Source organism: Brassica napus, chromosome C8, assembly GCF_020379485.1.
Source record: "Brassica napus cultivar Da-Ae chromosome C8, Da-Ae, whole genome shotgun sequence".
NCBI classification, from domain to species: Eukaryota; Viridiplantae; Streptophyta; class Magnoliopsida; order Brassicales; family Brassicaceae; genus Brassica; species Brassica napus.
In genome coordinates, this window is record NC_063451.1 from 26,039,634 (window position 1) to 26,063,872 (window position 24,239).

Below are 24,239 nucleotides of genomic sequence, written 5' to 3' on the forward strand. Positions count from 1 at the left end.
CGCAAACATAATAACTTTTAAAAATTAATTTTATTACATTAATTTTATTTAATTAATTTTATTCTGTTTTAAAAATATAAAGTAATCATTTAAATTGAGATTCCACTTTTTTTTTTTTTTTGACAGCAAGACATTCACAGATTCATAGAGATTCCACTTAGTTTATGAAATTTTAACCTACACTGGCATTTAGCTTAAATAAATAAAAGTTATTTTGTTTTTCAGAAATAATAATTTTTATACATCTTTTTATTGTTTATAACGATCAATAGATATATCACATTTTTTAAATAATTTATGTCATCAATTTCTTCTTATAGTGGTTATAAACTTAAACAGTTGATTGGTAAATAATATTTTTTTTGTCACAGAAATAATATATATATATATATATATGTCATTATTAAAAAGGAATGATATAATTATTTAAGAGAAATAGTATATATTCTAAAAATATTTTTGTAAAAGTAGATAAAACTAGCAGATATAAAGCATAAGTAGTTTATATAAAAAAATTATTTGTAGAATAAAAAATACTATAAAAACTATTTACATATGTTTATCTATATTTTATTATTTTATATCTTAAACATGAAATATAATATTATGTTTATATATTATATTGAAAATAATTGAAAATTCCAATAAACAAATGAATATTATTGGTTTTTGTTATGAATTTGTTTATTTTGCAGGTTTATGATAAATCACTATATATTTATTACCTTATATTTTTTTCTATAACTGAACTATGTCATAATTAATTTTATATTATGTCATAGTTAAGATCCATGCCAAATTTTTGTTAGTCATGTCATATTTTTTTAGAATAATTGTAGTGATGACACATGTACAAATTATTTGATAAATAATGTCTAGAAAATGGTATATATTTGTTGTTAAACAAAAATAAAATTGCCTCAAGCAGTCTGCTCTTAGCGATTCTCAAATTTCACACCGTTCAAAGCTAGAAGCCTAGAACTTAATTAATACTATTAACTCATAAAAAATCATATATATGAAAGGAAATAATTTTATAGACCACTCAATAGTAATAACCAACTTTCTTTATATTGGTTATTCTTTACACTTTTACCTTCTTAATAAGAATTATGCTCAACATATTATCTCATAAACGTTTCTCCTGTTTATTATTTTTTATGTATCCACGGTGAACGAGCGACTTTCTTTTTTTGGCAATCATTGCGAAACTCATATTACATCAAACCATTTTATTAGGAAAAAGATGATAACACTGTGCTGATAACATTTAGCATATCGAAAAGTCCCGCTAAGAAAATCTTCGAGGCAACTAGAGGCAACAGAAGAAACAGAGACACTGAAAAACTGATTACCTGAATCTGAATTCCCAAGCCCATAGTATACGGTAGTGAGTTCCATCGGGAACCTTTGATAATTGATCTGCTCCTTTTTCATATAGTTCCATTAGCTTTTCATTTAACTAAACTGGTCCAATCTTAGACTAGACGAAAAACACAACCAATGGGGGGCAGGGGCGGACACAGCGATAGTAAAAGCAACTTAAACGGAAAAGTCCAACACACAAGTGAACCCAACGAAAAAGAGAGAGAGAGAGAGAGAGAGAGAGAGAGAGAGAGAGAGAGAGAGAGAGAGAGAGAGAGAGAGAGAGAGAGAGAGAGAGAGAGAGAGAGAGAGAGAGAGAGAGAGAGAGAGAGAGAGAGAGAGAGAGAGAGAGAGAGAGAGAGAGAGAGAGAGAGAGAGAGAGAGAGAGACAGTAGCCTTGACGGAATTTGATGATCATGGACACGTTGCGAAATATATATCCAACCATATGATAGATGTCTTGATTTAGTAACATTCAACGCGCTCGTCTTAATTAATTTTTTTTGTTAACGCGCTCGTCTTAGTTAGAACATTTCCGTAACCAAATCTATTTGGGAGGTTAATCCGAACATTTTACAATTTTTAATCTTATAGTTAAATGTTGGGTTTCCCTCATTAGCCCAATATTAATCAAAGACCAAAGAGGAAAAAAAATCTAGAGAAAGAAGAAGAGTGTAGATTAAAAAGTGTGTAGATTAAGAAGTGCGTAAAATATGTTTAGAATAAAATCAAAAGAAAAATCTAGAAGTAACTTGTACTTACCCCTCACTAGTATAAATATGGGTGTTTAGTTCACTTGTATGATCATCCAAGAATCAAGAAAACAAAGAGAGAAAACATTTGTAAGAGAGAGTTCTCAAAACAAAATCTTTGTAAACCTTTTCCTAAATATAAAGAGTCTTCTTCTTAAATCTTTTAGTTGTCTAATCCCATCTTCATCTCATCGATATTGGGTAATATTCCCAACAAGTGGTATCAGAGCTAGGCTCAAACATAACATCAAGACCCGTGAGATTCAAGATGGAGGCTACCGTTACCGTTGAAGGTGACATGTTCAAACTCACGACAGACAACTACTCTTATTGGAAACCGATGATGGAAGATCACCTTTATTGTAAGGATTTGCATGAACCCATCATCATGAAGGAGAAGCCGGAAGGAAAGGATGACAAAACATGGGAAATACTAAACCGAAAGGCGGTTGCTGTAATCCGTAAGTACATTGACCGATCTCTTTTTGAACATGTTTCTACCTACACAAATGCTTTTGAATTATGGACAAAACTTGAATCCATGATTCAAAAGAAAACACCTCGAAACAAAGCTCTTCTTGTTCGACGGTTGGTAAAGTTGGAGTACAAGGATGGCCAGAGCATGATGGAGCACTTGAACAATTTCAAGGGGATTGTAAATCAGCTTAACAAAGTTGATATGAAGGTTGAAGACGAAATGCAAGCCCTTTTACTCCTTAGTTCACTACCGGAGAGTTGGGACACACTAGTTGTCACTCTAAGCAATTCAGCACCGGAGGGAAAGCTTACCATGGACACCGTCACTGATAGTCTTCTAAACGAAGAAGTTCGCAGGAAGGAGCGAGGTTCGAGTTCTTATTCAGAAGCTAACATTGTTGATAGACGAGGTAGAGAAGAGACTCGTGGCCAAAACAGAAGCAGAGGACGAGACCAATATCGAGGAAGATCTAAGTCACGTCCGAGAGTTACTTGCTATTACTGTGGCAAACCGGGTCACATGAAGTCGGAATGTCGGTTTCTCAAGAAAGACAAACAAGCCGGTAATATCAAACCAGACCGGTTCAATCCTACAAAGAAGCATGAAGACAAGACTACCACCATTGTGGAAGACCAGAGCGAAGAATTATATCTCGTTGGAGAATGTAATCTTAGCTCTGATGATAGCTCATGGATCGTTGATTCTGGTGCTTCTTTTCACGTCACCCCTCATGGAAGCTTCTTCACAACCTATCAAAGTGGTCACTTTGGTAATGTTCAAATGGGAAATCAAGGAAGAAGCAAAATCATTGGAAAGGGGGATGTTATTCTTACATCAAACACTGGATGTAAGATAGTTCTCAAGAATGTGAGACATGTTCCCGACATGCGACTCAATCTCATATCAACCGGAAAGCTCAATGATGTTGGCTTGGACAGTCATTTTGGTGGTGGCAAATGGAAGTTAACCAAAGGAAGTTTGATCATGGCTCGAGGAAGAAAAGAAGGCTCATTATACGTTACTCAAGCCAAGCTTTGCAAGGAAGAAGTAAACATTGCGAGTGATGACATGGATATATGGCACCGAAGACTTGGGCATATGAGTGAGAAAGGTTTAAATATACTTTCTCGCAAGAAACTTCTTCCTGATATGAAAGGTACGCATCTTTCACCATGTCATGATTGCTTAGATGGAAAACAACATAGGGTCGCTTTCCAAAGATCGTTTACACCTATGAGAAGAAAGCATATTCTTGATCTTGTGCATACTGACGTATGCTCCATGTCTGAGAAATCCAATGGAGGGGCATCATATTTCGTCACCTTTATTGATGACCACTCAAGAAAAGTATGGGTATACCTTTTGAAGTCAAAAGATCAAGTTCTTGATGCTTTCAAGGAATTTGTAGCCCAAGCAGAGCGAAGTACGGGTAAAAAACTCAAGTGTGTTCGATCTGACAATGGTAGAGAGTACCGAGGTCCCTTTGAAGCATTTTGCAAAGCTCATGGAATCAGGATGGAGAAGACACAACCAAAGACGCCACAACTGAATGGGCTAGCAGAAAGAATGAATCGAACGATTACAGAAAGAGTTCGGTGCATGCTCTCTCACGCTAAACTACCCAAGCCATTTTGGGGAGAAGCCATAAAAACTGCAGTGGACGTCATAAATCTTACACCATCATTTCCTTTGGAAGGCGATGTCCCGGAGGAAGTTTGGTCGGGTAAGAAGGTCTCTTACAACCATTTGAAGGTGTTCGGTTGCAGAGCATTCGTCCATATCCCTAAAGATGAACGATCCAAGATAGACTCTAAGACTAAAGAGTGCATTTATCTTGGATCACCAAAAGACGAATTCGGCTATCGGCTTTGGGATCCGGTTAACAGAAAAGTTATCCGGAGCAGAGATGTTGTTTTCTTCGAAGATCAAATAATCGAAGACATCAACAATTCAAAGAGACCAAAGCTAAGGGTTGTAAGGAAAGAAGAAGCTCATAATCCCCAAGATCATGAACAAGCGATTGGAGATGGCGCTAATCCAGAACAAGAGATTCCTATCATGGATCCAAATGGTGATGAAAGTGAAGAAGAAGATCAAGTGGAGCCTGATGAAGAACATGAACCAAGAAGGTCTGGAAGAGAGACAAGACCATCTGTAAGATATTATCGAGATGAGTATGTTAATCTTACAGATGAGGGGGAGCCTCAAAGCTATGAGGAGGCCATAAGAGACACTCATAGAGATGAGTGGGTTGAAGCTATGCAAGAAGAAATGCAATCCTTGCATGATAATCACACTTATGAGCTGATGAAGCTACCAAAAGGAAAGAGAGCCTTGAAGAACAAATGGGTGTACAGGTTGAAGTATGAAGAGAAAAGCTCAAATCCAAGATACAAAGCTCGATTGGTTGTGAAAGGATTCAACCAAAAGAAAGGCATAGATTTTGAAGAAATATTCTCTCCAGTGGTGAAGATGTCCTCTATCCGAGTGGTTCTTGGTCTAGCAGCGGTTCTAGACTTGGAGATTGAACAACTCGATGTCAAGACGGCATTTCTACATGGTGAACTCGAGGAGGAGATCTATATGGAGCAACCTGAAGGATTCAAGGTTCCAGGAAAAGAAGACTTGGTGTGCCGATTAAAGAAGAGTCTTTACGGTCTCAAGCAAGCTCCAAGACAATGGTACAAGAAGTTTGACTCCTTCATGGTGGATCATAACTTCAAGAAAACCAAGAATGATCATTGCGTTTTTATAAAGAGGTACGAAAGCGGCGACTTTCTCATATTATTGCTCTATGTTGATGATATGTTAATTGTGGGTCAAGATCGCAACAAGATAGCCGCATTAAAGAAAGATTTGGGAAGGTGTTTTGCGATGAAAGATCTGGGGCAAGCGAGACAGATTCTTGGAATGAAGATCACTCGGGATAGGCCAAAGAAGCTTTTATGGTTGTCCCAAGAACGATATGTTGAAAGGGTGTTGGAGAGATTCAACATGCACAAAGCAAAGCCGGTGAGCACTCCACTTGGTGGACATTTCAAGCTAAGTTCGAAGCAAAGTCCAACAAGTGAGAAGGAGAAAGAGGAAATGAAGACTACCCCATATGCATCAGCAGTGGGCAGTCTCATGTATGCTATGGTGTGCACCAGACCCGACATTGCCTATGCTGTAGGAGTTGTGAGTCGCTTTCTAGCGAATCCAGGAAAGGAGCATTGGAAAGCAGTTAAGTGGATCCTACGCTATCTACGAGGCACAACGAAGAAGTGTATATGTTTTGGCAATAGAAAATTGGAGTTAAACGGTTACACCGATGCAGATTGGGCTGGTGATAAAGACTCAAGAAAGTCAATATCAGGATTTGTGACTACCTTTGCAGGGGGAGCTGTTTCCTGGCAATCGAAGTTACAAAAGTGTGTTGCCTTATCCACCACAGAAGCGGAGTACATCGCAGCAACGGAAGCGTGCAAGGAGATGATATGGATGAAGAACTTCCTGCTTGAGCTTGGAGTAAATCAAGACAAGTATGTTGTGCTATGCGACAATCAAAGCACCATTCACCTAGCAAAGAATCCAAGTTTTCACTCTCGCTCAAAGCATATCGACATTCGACATCATTGGATCCGAGAAGTTCTTGAAGAGAAGCTCCTACATCTCAACAAGGTACACACCGATGAAAACTGGTCAGACTTTATGACCAAAGTATTACCGATAAAGAAGTTTGAAGATTGTTGTCAAGGCGTTGGCATGGTGACGGTTTCGGGCTAAATCGGGAAGGGGGAGATTTGTTGGGTTTTTCTCATTAGCCCAATATTAATCAAAGCCCAAAGAGGAAGAAAAATCTAGAGAAAGAAGAAGAGTGTAGATTAAGAAGTGTGTAGATTAAGAAGTGTGTAGAATATGTTTAGAATAAAATCAAAAGAAAAATCTAGAAGTAACTTGTACTTACCCCTCATTAGTATAAATATGGGTGTTTAGTTCACTTGTATGATCATCCAAGAATCAAGAAAACAAAGAGAGAAAACATTTGTAAGAAAGAGTTCGCAAAACAAAATCTTTGTAAACCTTTTCCTAAATATAAAGAATTTTCCTCTTAAATCTTTTAGTTGTCTAATCTTATCTTCATCTCATCGATATTGGGTAATATTCCCAACATTAAATTATATAAAAGCAGATAAAATAATTATTTTAAAACAAAAATATTCTTAAAAGAAATTCAAGTATTAGTTGTTTAGGTGGACCCGAAACCGAAACGGTGTCCTTGTTTTGTAACGGAAATGAACAAAAGAAAGATTTTATCAAGAGGAATGTTGCACCAAAAAGGCCCACCACATCCAATCCGAAACGAAAATCCGAAACATCATTAAGTTTACTAGTTTATACTAGAAACATTGTAGTGTGTTGTGCAGGTGATTTTTGTTCGTCCATTGGTCTACTAAGGTCAAATATTTTCATAAAGTGGTTTTCAGTCTTACAATATCGCATGACTACCCACGTGAATGCATGGTCTACGTGCAAGTTAAGTTTTTTTTTTTTAACACTGAGTTTTCATTAATTTGAAAGACCAAAAAGACAATGTTACTGCAAAGACAATGAAATATAAAAAAAGCTGAGAAAAATTCAAGTACCAGTAAGTACCACAGCACTCTTATAAAAGAGCTATAGAAAATGGGGACAACTTAAAAACCACCAGAGAACGGAAGAAAAAAACTTAATTCCCTGCCTCTTGCTGAATAAGTTGCTGCAGCCACAAAGGGCCCCCAGACCCAACATACGATTGTGAGTGAGCCCCTGTAACCACGTTTTCTGCAATTGCTTGTGCTACACTGTTATTCTGATCAGATACATAGCATATATACCATACCTCAAAACAGTGTAAGAGAGCTAGGATTCGTTGGATAAGGGGTAGAAGATCCATATAGTGATAGGGGTGTAAGAGGGACTGCCTAACCTCGAAAGAAGAAGCTTCAAAGATAACTTTCTTGACCCGCAAGCTATCCATCGCTTCTATAGCCCAAAGAAGAGATTTAAGATCTGACTCCCGTTTATAGGCAGAGGAACAGAAAGTTCGACGACTATGATGAATAGGACGCCCACAGCAATCTCTTGTGATCCAGCTTGCTCCCGTAAACGGTCCCAAACTACTCCAAGCCATTCCAATGTTACGTTTGATGGAACCCAAGGGAGGCTTAGTCCATATATTTTGAACAGTAGGAGGTTGAACCTGAACTTCCTCGCATGCCAGAACATTCAAGTTAACCTTATTCCAAATCTCTGCTTCTTCTAGAGCTTTAGTAACCATTGAAGAAGCTAATATACGGGTCTTTTCAAACATTAGAGCATTCCTCCCCTTCCAGAGATTCCAAAGTATCCAGGGGAAAGATTTAATGTTGCTCTGCCTCCAACTCTGTTTTTTTGTACCCGCCACAAGGTAATGAAGGTTGAGGAAAATCGATGTAGTGGAGAATCATGTGGGAGGGGGCTCAATACGTGCTAGTCTCCAGGCCTCTACTGCTGTAGGACAGAGGAACAATACATGACAAATCGTTTCAGATGCCTGACCACAGGCTAGGCAAGTCGAATCTACGTGTATACCCCTGGACTGAAGACGTTCTGACACCGCCAACGCACCAGACAAAGCTCTCCAGAGAAAATGTTGGTTCTTTGGGGAAGTCTTGAGTTTCCAGATGCTTTTCCATAATTGCTTCTCCACAGGAGGGAGAGGACGAGGAGACGGGTTGTTAGAGTTATGGATCACAGACAGCATTTTGTAGCCACTTCTCGTCGTATACACACCATCTTTTGTAAAACCCCACACATCTGTATCTTGCTTATCCAAGGAGAGTTTGATTCTAAGGATACGAGCCGCGTCCTCTTCAGTAAAGGTATCAAACACTTTTTGAATATCCCAAGCAGAAGAGTTAGGGAGCCTCAAGTCACTGACCAATAATGTGAGGTCTACGATACTATTTTGGCGGTACATGGGGGACCTCGACTCGTCATCCAGCAACCAGTTAGAGGTCCACACATTAGTCTGTTCCCCTGACCCAATAGTCCTTAGCATACCTGATTTTAAAGCTTCTCTACCATGGAGTATGCTCCTCCAAATGAAAGACGGACGGGAACCAATACTAGCTTCCAGGAAAGACCCATTTTTGAAATATATGCTCTTTAAGGCTCTAGCCATTAGGGAATCAGGTCTCGAGAAAACTCTCCACGCTTGCTTACCAAGTAAAGCTTGATTAAAGCGTCCCAAATCATGAAAATCCAGACCACCCTCTTCCTTGCCCTTACACATAGTGTCCCAAGAAACCCAAGGTAATTTCCTTCTTGAGCCTCCATTGCCCCACCAGAAGTCTCTCATTGCCGAAGTAAGCTTAGCACACAAATCTTTAGGCAATTTAAAGACTGACATGGCATAAACTGGTAGTGCCATACCTATAGACTTCAAAAGAATTTCCTTGCCTCCTTGAGATAGTGTGCGAGCAAACCATCCATGTAATCTATGCTGCAGTTTTTCACGGATGTAATTAAGTATATTCTTCTTAGAGCCTTTAAAGACTTCGGGTAGAACAAGATATGTGCCTTCTCCACCTTCTTTCTCAATCTTGAGGACCTGTTTAATATCTTCACGCAAACCCAGGTCAACCAAATCCCCAAAAATGATAGAAGATTTAGACGGATTGATTTGTTGACCTGACGCATCCCCATATAATTTCAGACATCTGAGGACCTCAAGACTCTCCATCATGTTGGCTCGACACATCAGTAAGCTGTCATCGGCAAACAATAAATGATGCACCGCCGAGCCTTGCTTATCTAGTTTGATCCCTTGGAGACGTCCCTTGGCTTCTGCCTGATTAAGAATACTAACCAAAGCTTCTGCGACGATGATAAATAGGAAAGGCGACATGGGATCACCTTGTCTAATCCCCCGCTCAGGCTTGATGAAGCCATGCGTTCTTCCATTCAAGAGGACTGTATATGACACTGTACTTACACATGCCATCACCCAACAGACCCATTGACGAGCAAAACCCATTCTCTCCATCAAAGTCTCTAAGAAACTCCACTCTACACGATCATAAGCCTTTGACATATCAGTTTTTATGGCCATAAACTGCTCACTTATTGACTTCTTAGTCCTCAAGCCATGGACCATTTCATGCGCGACCACTATGTTATCAGAGATGAGCCTCCCTCCAACGAAAGCGCCTTGAGTATCTGAGATGATGGAGTCCATGATCGGCTTGAGTCTTTCAGATAATAACTTAGAGACTATCTTATACTGCACGGAACAAAGGCTAATAGGTCTCATATCCTTCATCGTTTCCGGTTTAGTTATCTTGGGGAGGAGGCAAAGTTGAGTGTGATTCCAGCCAACAGGTAAGGAGGAGGTGCGAAAGAAACTCCGTACTTCTTCAGTGACCTGAGGACCCACAATCTGCCAGTAGTTGCGGTAAAAAACGCCAGTAAGTCCATCCTCTCCTGGGGCACTACTACCTTTAACAGAGAAAGCAGCTAGTCTGATCTCCTCATCAGTTATCTCCTTTAGCAACGCCTCATTCATCTCCGGAGTTACACGTCTTTGAAAGCCTTCAAACAGGGTCTCAAGGTCTGAAGGGTTAGTACTCATAAAGAGGTCCTCGAAATACTCCACAGCTAAGTGGCCTTTAGCACCTTCAGAAAAGTGTTCAACGCCTCTTTCATCTTTCAGCATTAGAATGTTGTTTCTGATTTTCTTTCCTTTAACAACATTATGGAAGTAAGATGTGTTTTTATCACCTTCTCTAAGCCACTGCTCTCTACTTCTTTGTCTCCAGTATCTTTCCTCCTCCTTGTACGCTTCAGCCAGCTCAAATCTTAACAGCTTCATCTTCCTAGCACTTGGCCAGACCTTAGCGATCTCAAACTCCAGTTCCTTCTGTAGCCGTTGGATTTTAGTCAAAGAGTTGAACTGAGAACTCTTTTTCCATCGGGAAAGCTCCCTTATACATCTTGATAGCCTATCCATTACAGAGGATGTCACACCAGAAGCGTCACCACTCCACCCTCTTGTGATAGCTTCTTCAATTCCCACTTTACCGACCATTCTATTATCAAAATAAAAACGACCAAAACCTCTATCTTCCGGCTCCAGAGAGAACGATAGTAGAATAGGTCGATGATCAGATGGCCACATTTCCAAATACTCTAGATTGGCTCGGGGGAAGAGTTGGAACCATTCGTCGTTCCCAAAGCTTTGATCTAAGCGGCATTGTATCCATATATTATCGCGCCATCCCGCCCAAGACAGAACGTTACCAATCGATCTAACTTCTTTGATCTTACAGTTCTCCACCATATTGCGGAAATCCCAAAAAGTTGACTCATTGCGCAGAGAACCTCCAAGCTTTTCTGAGTTGTCCAGAAGCTCATTGAAATCACCAATAAGTATCCAAGCATTGTTTCTAGACAGACCGATGCTCTCAAGTTTTTCCCAGACGGTGTGTCGACGCTCCCTTACAGGGTCTCCATAGACACAGGTCAAGAAAAAAATAACCAAACCAAACTTCACATTAAGGTCAATGATCCTCTTATCAGCAGACAGGACCTCAACCTTATAACAATCTTTCCAAAACACTGCTAAGCCTCCACTCAAACCAATAGGCGCCACAGTGAACATCTTATCGTAACACAAATCTTTTTGTAAACCAAGCATGTAAGTATCTTGTTGCTTAGTTTCCGTGAGAAACAAGAAATCCGGAAAATACTTTTTACGCATTTCCGTCAAACGACGAACTGTTTCGGTGTTTCCCGCCCCGCGACAGTTCCAACTCAAAATGTTCATTGGAATGGCAGCGGCCTCAAAATAGAGGCCACTGTATCTTCTTTGGTTTTAGATGTCTTGTTTCCCTTCTCAATCTGAACTCCCTCTGCTTTCCTTTTGGAGGAAGGCACCACTTCATCTGACTGCTTATGAACCGGTGTGGACTTGGACTGCGCATTCTTCGCTAGTCTGATATGTCTTACCCAAGCTGGAGGCCGGTTCCTTCCATTTCTCCTACCCCTCGACGACCCGGTTTGAGAAAACCCAGAGGCTCCTATAGTAAAGACTGCCGGACGTTTTGGTGCAGAAGCAGGACTTATACCAATCTGTTAATGTGAGCTTCTTTACATAAACTTAACTTGGTATTTTACAACTATTTAATTCATGTTAAATTAACAGATTTGGTAGTTATATATATTTTATTAGGAACCTTATTGATGAAGTGGTTGACAGCTCAGATGGTTACTAACTTACTGTTCCGATTTTTTTTCTGAATGAAACTATTCCAAAATTTAACAACTGAAACATTGATGTTGTTCTTAGGGCTCCCTTGTTCTTATTGGTCACATAAAAAAAAACTGATGTTCTTTGGAGGTAGAAGACCTTAACCTGTTTTGGTCACGTGATCATCTTGATCATTACATTTGGTCCCACCAGATATTCTGTTTCAGAACTGGCTTCATCATACCGACTTAGGGCATCATTATCGGTAGCAACTTTTCAGGGTTCTTAAAATTTTTTTTTTTTCTGATTTAAAATAAAAAAACCAATCGTGGACCGTTACGGATCAGTGGAGTCTGCAAACAGTACAAAGACCAAATAAAAATATCTCTTAATTAAAAAACTTCTTTCCTCGGTTTTACAATTTTTGTGGTCTCCCCTTAAGATCTCATCTAAGATACACCAATAATCTTGCTCTTAGACATGCCATTAATTCATATATACATGTTTTATACTAGTTTTTATCGTAATTAATTATTCTCTTTGGTATACTTTTGTATGTCACTTGAATAATATTAGGAATAAGAAAATGAAAATTTAGAAAACTACATATAATATATATTGAGAATGATTTATACAGTTAATGGTGACAAAAATATAAAAAATAAAACTTTTGTTATTTTTATGTATATATTTTTAAAATTATTCATATATATTATAAAAACAACATGAAAATTATATGAGTTTAATATGTATCAAATTTTGTTCCTAAATGGCCAAAAGAGTTTAGAAATAAAATGTAATATTTATAACATCACTTTTTCATAATGGTTATTATTTAGAATCACAACAAATAATAATACAAGGATAAATGATATTACAGGAGAGTTTGGGCATGAAATTTACATTCCTATATGTAGCATGCTGTTTCAGTTGGTTAGTTTGGTTTGCACACAAATTACCAAATTGAATTAAAAATTGGTTTGATTTAGTATTTGGTTGGTTCGATTTATTAAAAAAATAAAAAATTCAACATAATTAAGTTTCAATTTTGGTTATATTTCAGTTTAGTTTAGTTACAAAAATTGAATAGTTTCGGCTACTTAGGTTAAGGCGATAGATTCAGTTTCGGCCGGGTCAAAACTCAAACCAAATTTCATGAGAGCTACTGTTTTGAAATATTAGTATATTTGAAAATGATTTAAGTGGACCCTAAGGGTTGATGTTTTGGAATGGAAATGTACAAAAAGGAGAATTTAAGAAAAAAACGTTGGACCAAAAAGGCCACACCAGGCCACCACATCTCAACTGAAACGAAAATGCCTCGGGAAACATTATAAAGTTCTATTAGTTTGTACTTTGTACTAAAATCGTTATGAGAATCTGACTTGGAAGCGGGTGAGCTGGACGTGCCCTAAACATGAAAATTAAGCTATTTGCTTAATTTAAGGTAGATGTTCATGTACTTAGAGCTAGAGGTTTTCGAATTTGTATCATATGCATAAGTTCTATTGGAGTGTTTAAAACTATAGATAAAATTCATCTGTTCCGTGGACAGACAAAAAAGGATAAGATTCAGTTCGATTACTTTCGAATTTGGTTCAGCTGGAATTTAACAAATATCTTTAATCACCAAAAATCAAAAAAACAAAAAAAAAAATCTAGAATATTTAAGTTATTTAATAATTCAATAAAAACTATTCAAACTATATAAATTATCTGAAAATGAACCAGAACCCCTATATAAAAAACTGCATAAGCTCCCTGAAAATATTAGAAAATATTTAAATTATTTAAACTATATAAAAATTATTTTTGGATTTTTGGTATAGGTTGGCTTGGATATTACCCCAAATTTGAAATTTCTATTCGCAAACCACTTTCGAATATTTTTTATAAAAATATGATCGAAATCAGGTTTTTGGTGGGTTCAAATTTTTTTTTCGAGCCCTATGTTTGACCATTAAAAAGAGAACTTGCACTTAGAGCAAGTCCATCCGAGTATATAGTGAAGGGTTCTAAATGAAAAAAGGGAAAAAAATAAATGAGAAATGAAATAAAGAGAGAGAACCGGTCCCAAATGTGGAGGTTGTAGAAGTGGTAATAACCCCATACGTGGCAATATGGTATTGGCTTGTTGGTTTCACACGAAGGGAAATTTTTTTTGTGTTTCTTTCTTCAGTCGGTTCTCTATTTCTTCGATATTGTCGAAGTCTTTTGATCTTCTTGCCATGGAAGTTCATCCACATGACGAATCCTTCGATCTTCAAGAGATTCACAGGTTTTTATCTCTCCTCTCTCTTTCTCTTCTTGTTCATTCCTTGATTTTTTTTGCCATTCTCAGCCGCGTGAAAGAGCTCGAGTACGTCACCATAATTGCATAGACGAATCTGGAGAATCGATTCCTTGCGGTTTCGAGGCTTTGGCCCAAGATTATGCTCTTCAGCTTGAGGTAACTGCGAGTTTGAAAACTCTTTTAGATTTGTTTCTTCACTGAATCTCTGTAGAATAATTGTTTATGGCGCGACAACCCAAGCCACACTTGTTTCTTACCAGAGCTTCCTTCTTATGTCATTTTCTGTGTTCTGTACGACAATTAAAAAGAAAAACAGTTTTTAATCAATAACTCGAAAGCAAGATAAAGCTGTTAACTTTATCTTATTTTAAGCTTTATTCTATGGTGACAATTCTTGGTTAAACAATATGCTGAGTTGTATTCGGATTTAGATTAATGGAAAGTTGTTTGTTGAACCAAGAACAAAAGAAACAAAGAGAAAAGTCAATGCTAATTTTTGTTATGGAATTTTTGCATAGACAAAGGTGAAAGAGATTGTTGAAGATTATTGCCATGTTGATTCAATGGATGTTGAAGAGTCAGGTATGCTTCTTTTACTTTGTTGTTTAATGACTAGACGTGTGGCTGTTGATGTATTGTCTCTCGTGTGATCACACTTGAACGTGTTCATCAAACCTTTGGTTAAGTATTGTCTAGTCGTCAGCAGTTGATGTATTGTCTCCGGTCATATGGTGGTTTATCCGGGCAGATGTGTGGCTGTTGGCGTCACTCGTGGTTATGAGATTCTTGCTCCTCCTCGAGGTGACGACCATCCCGTCTCTGATGTTTTCTGGAGACTTCGAGAAAGGCTCTCTCATGTGTTAGTGTTCTATATCGGCGGTATTCTTTCTTTTTGCTGGTGTTTGGAGATGTGAAGCACTCCGTTGTTGCTCTCGCTTTGTTTCAGTCCGTGGTGGACAGAGGCGGTGATGTCTTCGTTGTGGTCAGTTCCTTGTGTGACAGTTTAAGCTGTTGTGTGTCGTGTTAAGGGAGTTCTGCTTAATAGGAGTGTTCTATCTTGGTTTTTGGTGTAACGGTTCAGCTGATAGTTTCTAATCACAGGTTTTTGGCTGAGTTTTTCCGGCTCCAGTCCAATGATTTAGAGTTTTGAAACTCATGTTCTTTAGTTCGTGGGAAGTCGCAAGATGAAATTGTTTCTCTTCTCATCTTTCTTGGTTCTTGGTTGATTTCCAAGCTTTTGATCTCTTCACAAATTAAAAGGTTTCTTCTCGTTTACGATTTGTATTTGTATTTTTAATATGTTTTTATGTCATTTTTATTTTAATTTTTATGTATGCTTTTCTTTAATGTTATGATATCCAATCTTTCAAATTTAAAAAGAAAAAAAATTTTAAGAACCTCACCAAGGTTCTTCCAATGGACCATCCGAAAATTAATTAGACTAAAAAGTGTTCTAAACTTGTCAAATCATACAATCAAAGACTAATTTATTCATTAGAACCTAAATGGGATTCTAACCAATGGAGATGGTCTTAATCGTCATAGTTATAATTACATGGGCCCTACAAGGGATTTGGTTTTGCAGGGAAATCATTTATTTGATGATCCCCAAGGTTTCACTTTCGTTATATATACTATGCTTTCTTCACATTAATGGTTTTCACACAAGAAAGAAGAAAAAAAGCAAGAAAACAGAAGCAAAGAACATGGACTCGAACAAGAAGATGGGTAAATTTTTATAAATTTTTAGTTGTCACTTTCACGTTCTTTTCTAATGTGTGTTTTGTATATTTTGTAGTTGAGGTGAAGAAAGTGAGAGCATCTTTATCGGGCGTATGTAGGGGGTTTCCTATGTTTTAAAAAAAATCAAAAATACAAATAAATGGAAAACACGTCTCTTATTTTGGCTTAACAAGAGACGTTTCTAGGAAACACGTGTAGGCAAAATGAGAGGAGAGAGGGGGGGCGTGTTCTCGTTTCGTCATTTCTCTTTCTCGAAACGTCTCCATTTTCGTATTGGAGGAGATCAGAGAAGACGATTGGCGAGTCAACACTCCTCGAAAGCGGAAGCTGAGATCCGATTCCGCCGCGGAGGTTGCAGTAACCGAGGTCTCGACGCGATGAAATGGAAATCTCATCGACTATGTGCTGTTTCAAGCCCAAGGACGCCTATAACGGTAATTTCTAGCGATTAAGACTTGTTTAGTTACGAATGGAATCAATCCGATTGAAGTTCTTATTGGATGTATCATCATCATTAGATCGAATTATTGCTGGAATTTTATAATTTGATTTATTACTGATTATACGATTGCAGGAGGTTGAGAAAGAATCTAATGGAAAGCTATTTGATTGTTTAGATGTTAAATCGAAGTGGAAACCTAGAGGTATACATGAAACTTCAGTGTCGTAATTATTTCAATGCTCTCAGTTTTGTTGATGTACAAGTGTAATGCACAAATGATGATCAAATGAAAGCTGTGAAGGAGGCATTGCACGTTTCCAAGGCACCATCAACTGTTGTTTTCCGTGAGGACGAGCAAAGACTGTTTTAGAGTTTGTAAAAGCTTGCACGGAACATAAGAAGGCTGGGAGTTTGTACATATGTGGCTGCCTTGGAACTGGGAAGTCATTGTCGATGGAGAAAGTTAGACAACAGACTCAAGACTGGGCAAAGCAGGTGATCAATCTTGTCTCTTTATCTTATGGACTTGTGAATCTATATATCAACATAAAAGACTGATGTTCGTTTATGAGTTATTTTAGGAAGGCTTGCCTTGCTTGGAAACAGTGTCTGTTAATTGCACGTCATTGACCAAAACAATAGATATATTCTCCAAGGTAAGACCTTATGCAATTGATTTACATCCAAGTTCTTGGTTCCATATCGGTATAGTTGTTTATTGGGTTGTTTTGGATTCAGATACTTGGTGAAAACGAGACAGGGAAGAAAGCTATTGCCTCCTCTTCACCTCTACAACAACTTCAGATTATGTTTTCTCAAAAGCAACAATCACCTAGCTCAAAGATGATGTAGGTTCTTTTTCATTCATGTGGTTGCTGCGATCTGATCACCTGCTCAGATTGTTGTTTTTGCTGTTCTATAATTTTTTTTTAAGAACCCATAGTTAAGAAACTTGCAATAAACCACCTAAATATTCAAATCTCTTTCTAAGTCTGTTAACTCACATTTACACTTTAAAAACTATTAAAAATTAACTAAGAGACCCTTTAAAGGGTTTAGGATAATGATGCTCTGAGGAAGGGAGCAAAAGGTGGGAAAACGTACATAGAAATTCAGAGGAAAATGAAGAATGATATGAAAATTGGCATGGATCTGAAGAAAGAAGACACAGAAGAAGATGATGATGAAGAAGAGGGGTCTGAAGAAGAAGATGATGAAGAAGAGGGGTCTGAAGAAGAAGAAGAAAAAGAAGAAGAAGAAGAAGAAGAAGAGACCACTTCTGACGAAGAAGACAAGGAAGTGAAAGATCTGAAGATTGTGAAGTAAGGTTACTTATCAAAGAAGTTTTTAGTTTAAGATGGTTTGCTAGTGGATGTTTAGACTTCTTAGACAATATCACTTAAATTAGACGTTTTATTTTAACGGGAAACTAGTCCAGTTTACTTGTTTTATCCTCTATCTAATCATATGTAGACCAATTTAGATTATGAACTGATATTATATTTAAGGGAAGTTTCTGACTATCTATATATGATGTTACATATGATTTCAACATTCTCGGGTTATTTGTGTGAACCTCTCTTTTCAAGACAACTTAGAGAAACTAGTGATTACAAAACCGAAGATACTCTCAAAGTTTTCCCCGTCGAGAAAACAATAAAAAAAATTAAATTCTCTCTTTTTTCTCTCCTCTGAACACCTTCCTCTCGCCGTCGTTCTTGTGGCCGACGGTGCGACGGGTCGCTGCCCCTTCTCCTCCGGCCTGTCGCTGCCTCCTCTGCTTCCCCTGTCTCCTGCTTCAGTGCTCATCTAAGAACTTCCCATCTTGGTCCCTCTTGTCCGAAATGAAAAAGGCGTGAATGCGTGATTTAGGATCTCGTTGGGGACTTCTTCCCGTTCTGTCGTCGAACAGCGCTGTTTCGTTTATGCCTTAATCCTCTTCTGCCTGCTGATAGGAGTCTATGTCTCCTCTGCTTCTCAAGTTTCAGAAAAAAGACGACCACAGTTACATGCTGTCTCGATGTTCTGTAGCCTGTCTTCTTTGTAAGATGCTTAGCTTGCGCGATGAGATCAAAGCTGGAGTAGTTGACAAATTAGGTTTTGATATTCTTCTTTCTTATTCATATGGCGTTAACTAGCCCTCACATATATACTCATACAATCCCGACCTTATAGGAAACTTTACATAACCGAAGATATGGCCAAATCATATTTATAGGATCTTAACATATCCCAATACCCCCCTCAAGTTGGAGCATATAAGTTTTGAATGCCTAACTTGAGAAGAAAAGCATCAAACTCCTTTCGTCACAATGCCTTCATTAGTATATCTGCCAACTGCTCCTTTGTAGAGACATGAAACAGTTTGACAATGCCTCGAACAATATCATCACGAACAAAATGACATTCCGACTCCACATGCTTGGTTCTCTCATGAAAAACTGGATTGTTGCTAATATGGATAGCTGGTTTACTATCACACCTGATCGTCATTGGCTCGTCATGCCGTATTCCGAAATCAAGTAACAAAGTTTTGAGTCCTCGAAGTTCTGCAGTTACCTCAGCCATTGCCATGTACTCTGCTTCCGCGGAAGACCGAGAAACTGAATCTTGTTTCTGTGTTCTCCATGATATTGGCGATTCTCCAAACTGCACGAACCATCCCGTAAGTGATCTTCTCGACAATGGACATCCTCCCCAATCTGAGTCACACCATCCAGTGATATGTTTTTGTGAGTCAGCTCGCAGCAAAATTCCTTGCCCCAACGTCCCTTTAAGATATCGAACCAACTTGAGTGCAGCCAACCAATGTTCCTCTCGCGGTTTATTCATAAACTGTGATTAAACATGTATAGAGTATGTAAGATCAGGACGTGTCGCAGCTAGATAAATGAGACGTCCCACCAGACGCCTATAGGTTCCCGGATCAGCTAACAAGGCTCCATCAGCCTTCACAAGCTTATGGTTTTGATCAATGGGAGACCCAGCCGGTTTACAACCAAGTAGACCAACTTCATTAACAATATTTGTCGCATATTTTCTCTGGCAAAGATAAAATCCAGTCTTGCTTCGTGCTACCTCGATACCCAAAAAATACTTAACTGCTCCAAGGTCTTTTATCTTAAAACAAGTAGCCAAGTAATCCTTGAACACTTTGATCGCTTGAGACGACATTCCAGTTATAATCAAATCATCAACATAAATCAATATGCACAATCGAATCCCTTTCTTAGAGTACACGAAAAGAGAATGATCAGACCGTGACTGCGTAAACCCATATGCTTGGAGGGCATGTGACAACTTAGCAAACCAACAACGAGGAGCTTGCTTAAGACCATATAATGATTTTTGTAATCGACAAACACGAGTTTCTCCTTTATCTCTGAAACCTGGTGGCAATTTCATATACACTTCTTCATTTAAATTCCCATGAAGAAACGCATTGTGAACATCCATCTGATGAACTTTTTGGTTCTCTTTAGCCGCAATATCAAGAAATAGTCTCATTGTTGTCATGTGTGCAACTGGCGCAAATGTTTCTTCGTAATCAATCCCTTCTTCTTGATGATTTCCTAACACCACCAGACACCAGACGAGCCTTGTATCTCTCTATTGAACCATCAGCTTTGTACTTAATTGTAAAGATCCATTTACATCCAAGCGCTTTCTTTCCTGGAGGTAGATGCTCTAGTCGCCAAGTATTTGCTGCTTCCAAAGATGTAATTTCACAATCAACTGCAACTCCCCATCATTCATCTTTCATAGCTTCAGCGTATGATCTCGGTTCCATATTAGCCAACATTGCCACGACAAAGTCGAAATGTTTCTGTGAAAAACGGTCACATGAAACAAAGTTACAAATTGGATATTTCGTACCTGAGGATGGCTGAGGGGCGGGTGTCGTTGCAGAGAGAGAGAGGAGGGTTGTGAAGTAGCAGCCGTTTGAACAACATAGTCCTTGAGTCTTGTAGAAGTGTACTTTTGTCGATGTCCTCTACCAAGAGGTTCGCTAGAGTATGTTACCGGAGCTTGCGAAGTCTCACTACTCGGGGATGATTCAGTATTATTCTGAATTTGCGTCTCCTCCTCACCATCACTATCCAAAACTTCTCCTGTAGGTGGAACACCTAACTCTCCATTGGATACAGGAGCTACATCACTGACCGCAAACGGGAATGTGGTTTCCTGAAACACGACATCACGTGAGACAAAGACACTATGGCTTTCTAAATCATACAATTTCCATCCCTTTTTCCCATAGGGATATCCTAGGAAGACACACCGCCGACTGCGAGTCGCAAACTTATCACCTTTATGATTCAAATTATGCGCATACGCTAAGCATCCCAAGACTCGTAAATGCTTAAATCCTGGAGCATGACCAAACAACAACTCAAACGGAATTTTATTTTTCAGCAATACAGACGGAGTGCGATTAATCAAATAAGCAGCCGTGAGTACACATTCCCCCCAGTATTCGATCGGAAGACTAGCCTGAAACCGTAAGGCTCTCACGATATTAAAAATATGTCTATGCTTGCGTTCCACTCGTCCATTTTGTTGTGGAGTATGAACACAAGAAGTCTCATGTATGATACCTTGCTCCTGAAAAAATCGCGTAAGACATGTAAACTCAGTCCCATTATCACTTCGAATCCTTTTAACCTTCTGAGAAAACTGTCTTTCGATCATTGTGATGAAGTTTCGAATTTGCAGTGGCGCCATTGCTTTATCAGCCAGAAGATACAACCATACAGCTCGAGAATGATCATCTACGATTGTTAGAAAATATTTGGATTCACTGAAAGTTGTTGTGCGATATAGACCCCATAAATCACAGTGAATCAAATCAAAATTATCTTTTGCATTATTCAAACTGTCTGGAAAACACTGCCGAGTTTGCTTAGCTCGAAAACAGACATCACAATTCTTAATAGAAAGCTCATTATTACTACTACTAGATGATCTCCGAACCCCAGGTATGCATTCTGTTACTTGAAGAGACGGATGACCCATACTACTATGCCATAAAACCAAATCCTTGCAAACTTCAGTATGTAGGGAAGTCGCGATCTCCACTCCTTGAAACCGGTACAACCCCTTTCCCTCTCATTCACCCGCCCCAATCAGCATCCTCATTGCTCGGTCCTGCAAAACCATGAGTTTATCAGTCACTTGTCTGACCAAATAATTGTCTGTCACGAGTTGTCCAAGCGAAATCAAATTTGTATGAAATCCATCGACATAGTAAACATTCTGTAATGACAGTTGAGATGTCAATCGAACTGTTCCCTGTTTGAGGGTCATGACATCGGCTCCTGCAGGTAACATAACTGACACTGGCGTAATGTCACGAATGTCCTCGAGCAAGTCTAACCGGCCAGTCATGTGGTGAGTCGCTCCAGTATCAAGTATCCAAAATATATCATTACTCTTACCACTCAAGTTCGTTGCGGATTGTCCCGCACTGATGAGTTTTTGAATTGCAGCCCACTGGTCGTCTGAAATTCCTATCAATCCCTGATGATCACGGTCCATTATTTCACTAGTCGAACCAGAAGTAGCCATGTTCACTTGTGCTGCATTAGCTCTGGAAGAACCACCACGACCCTGACCAGCTGATGAAGGAGCACGATCGTCCGACTGGTTTTTGTTCCTTTCTCCCCACCATTCAGGAAACCCAATCACTTTAAAACATGCAGAAGTTTCATGTCCTGCTTTTCCACACATCGAGCACTGTTTGGACCAGTCCCGACTTCCTTGTCCTCCACGATTCGTAGATGAATCACTCGTGCTCGGTTTCGAGAGCTCCCTGCTGTATACTGTCCCGGGTCTCCGATTGAAAGCAGTCTGAGCCGCGAAGCTCATCACCGGATTATCAGCTGTAGTGTTCGAGTGCAAGGTTTCATTCTGAGACACTGTCTGATATACGCTGTCTAGGTCCGGGAGAGGAGTGATCGCACATATCTGTGAGCGGATCACCCCATGAACAGAGTCATCTAATCCTGACAGGATATCATGTACGCGCAATATCTCTCTCTCCTTCTCATGCGCCGAATTCAGATCACATTCACACTTGTTACATGTGCAAACTTTAGACTTCATACACTCTGCAATACCATCCCATAACTTAGTTAGACGACCGAAGTAGTCGTCCACAGTCGATCCGTTTTGGTTACATGTAGCAAGCGAGTTTCAAAGTTGATGTAGTCTTGCTCCGCTCTTGAGAGAGAATCTCTTCTTGATTATGTCCCACAGATCTTTAGCTATCTCTCGTGTGGATATGGAAGATCTCAACTTGGGATCAATAGTTTGCTTGATCCACCCTACCAAGAGATGGTTATTTGCAGTCCAATCGTCAAGATAAGGTGAGTCAGCAGCTGGTTTCGGGAGACTTCCATCAAGGAAGCCAAACTTCTTTCTGGAACTAAGTGCCATATAGATTCACATCCCACTCATCATAGTTGAGACCGTTGAGCAGAGAGTGAGATATGACTGCACCCGGGTTGTCGTTTGCACTTAGATCATATGGAGTTATAGTCTTGTACTTCGGGTTGTTATTTGTTGTGAGCGCCATTACTCTGTTTTGTTGAGTGAAAACAGAGCACGAGAGTTTTCAATCGTCGGTTACGTCTCCCTTGCGATTGCAAGAAGATTCGGTCAAGATCGGAATCGAAAAACTAAAGAGAATTTGTGTTTCTAGGTCCAAGCTCTGATACCATGACAAATTAGGTTTTGATATTCTTCTTTCTTATTCATATGGTGTTAACTATCCCTCACATATATACTCATACAATCCCGACCTTATAGGAAACTTTACATAACCGAAGATATGGCCAAATCATATTTATGGGATCTTAACATATCCCAATAGTAGTAGAACCTCTGCTTCCGTGGCCTTGCACCTCACCAGTTCTTCATTTTCGGGCTTCTCCGGAGTGGACAACGTCTGAAGTAAACTTCACCGGGTTCTGATGGCCGGACCAAGCCTTTGCCAACATTGCTTCGCCGGAATTGCCTTCGGGGGATGGTCTGCGGGTCCTCCAATGATCTTTGTTGCTTTGATGCAGGTCACGGCATCTAGGCTATTCGGAGATCTACTAAGCTAATTGGTTGTTCAAGATAACTCACTCTAGCTAAGTTTTAACCATGTTTAAACCTTCATTGCTCTAGGAAAGTCTTTTTTTACCTTTTTTGTGGCTTCTCTAAGACATTTATGCTTTGATTAGCTTTCTTAGATGCACTAGGATTTGATTTCATCATACCTTATTGTGTATCTCTTATGCCATTACAAGCTAATGAAAATTCACATACTTAACAAAAAAAAAAATGATTACAAAACCTAATACGAGGGGACGACCAGCGTGGTCGCATACCAACGTAATTGTGGCGCATTAAAGATATCAGAAGTGGGAATAACAAAACAAGAACATCTTGATAATACTTTAATTTGCACGTTTCAGTATAATTTTAGAAGAAAGTAAGGGTATATCAGTTTTAGCTATGTAAATTTAGGTGCAATCGTATCTGAACTGCGAATGAATGGAGAGTTTGACAATACAAAGTTTATTTTGATAAAGGAAATAATAATGCTAACATTAATTGAAGTTTCTGTTGATATATTTTCAAACAAATGAGTTCCTTTGAGGTTGAGAAAAGAACATTAACCTGTAACAATATGCAATATGATCTCAAGCAATTAGTACTATTATTTATGCATAAGTTAAATAGCTAAACCCAAGCCAGAAAGGTTTCGTTTTATCTCTCTAACTTCACGTTTCTCTCAAGTAATTTTCTCTAACAACTCTCCTTTCAACATTCTTTGGTTTGTCATTCTTTCTCTTATATCTGATCTGATCTTCACAAATATTTTGTCCATTGTGACCGTTTAAATTTTTTATTACATAAAGATAACA

The 24,239-nt window shown here is 38.8% G+C and overlaps 1 long non-coding RNA gene across 1 annotated transcript; it reads left to right on the plus strand.

The window, feature by feature from the left end:
• The first annotated feature begins 13,872 nt into the window (after positions 1 to 13,872).
• On the plus strand, positions 13,873 to 15,485 carry LOC106380064. The gene is made up of 3 exons (XR_007327790.1): positions 13,873 to 14,123; positions 14,187 to 14,294; positions 14,657 to 15,485. It is a non-coding gene; the product is annotated as an uncharacterized LOC106380064 (long non-coding RNA).
• The last annotated feature ends 8,754 nt before the right edge of the window (positions 15,486 to 24,239 follow it).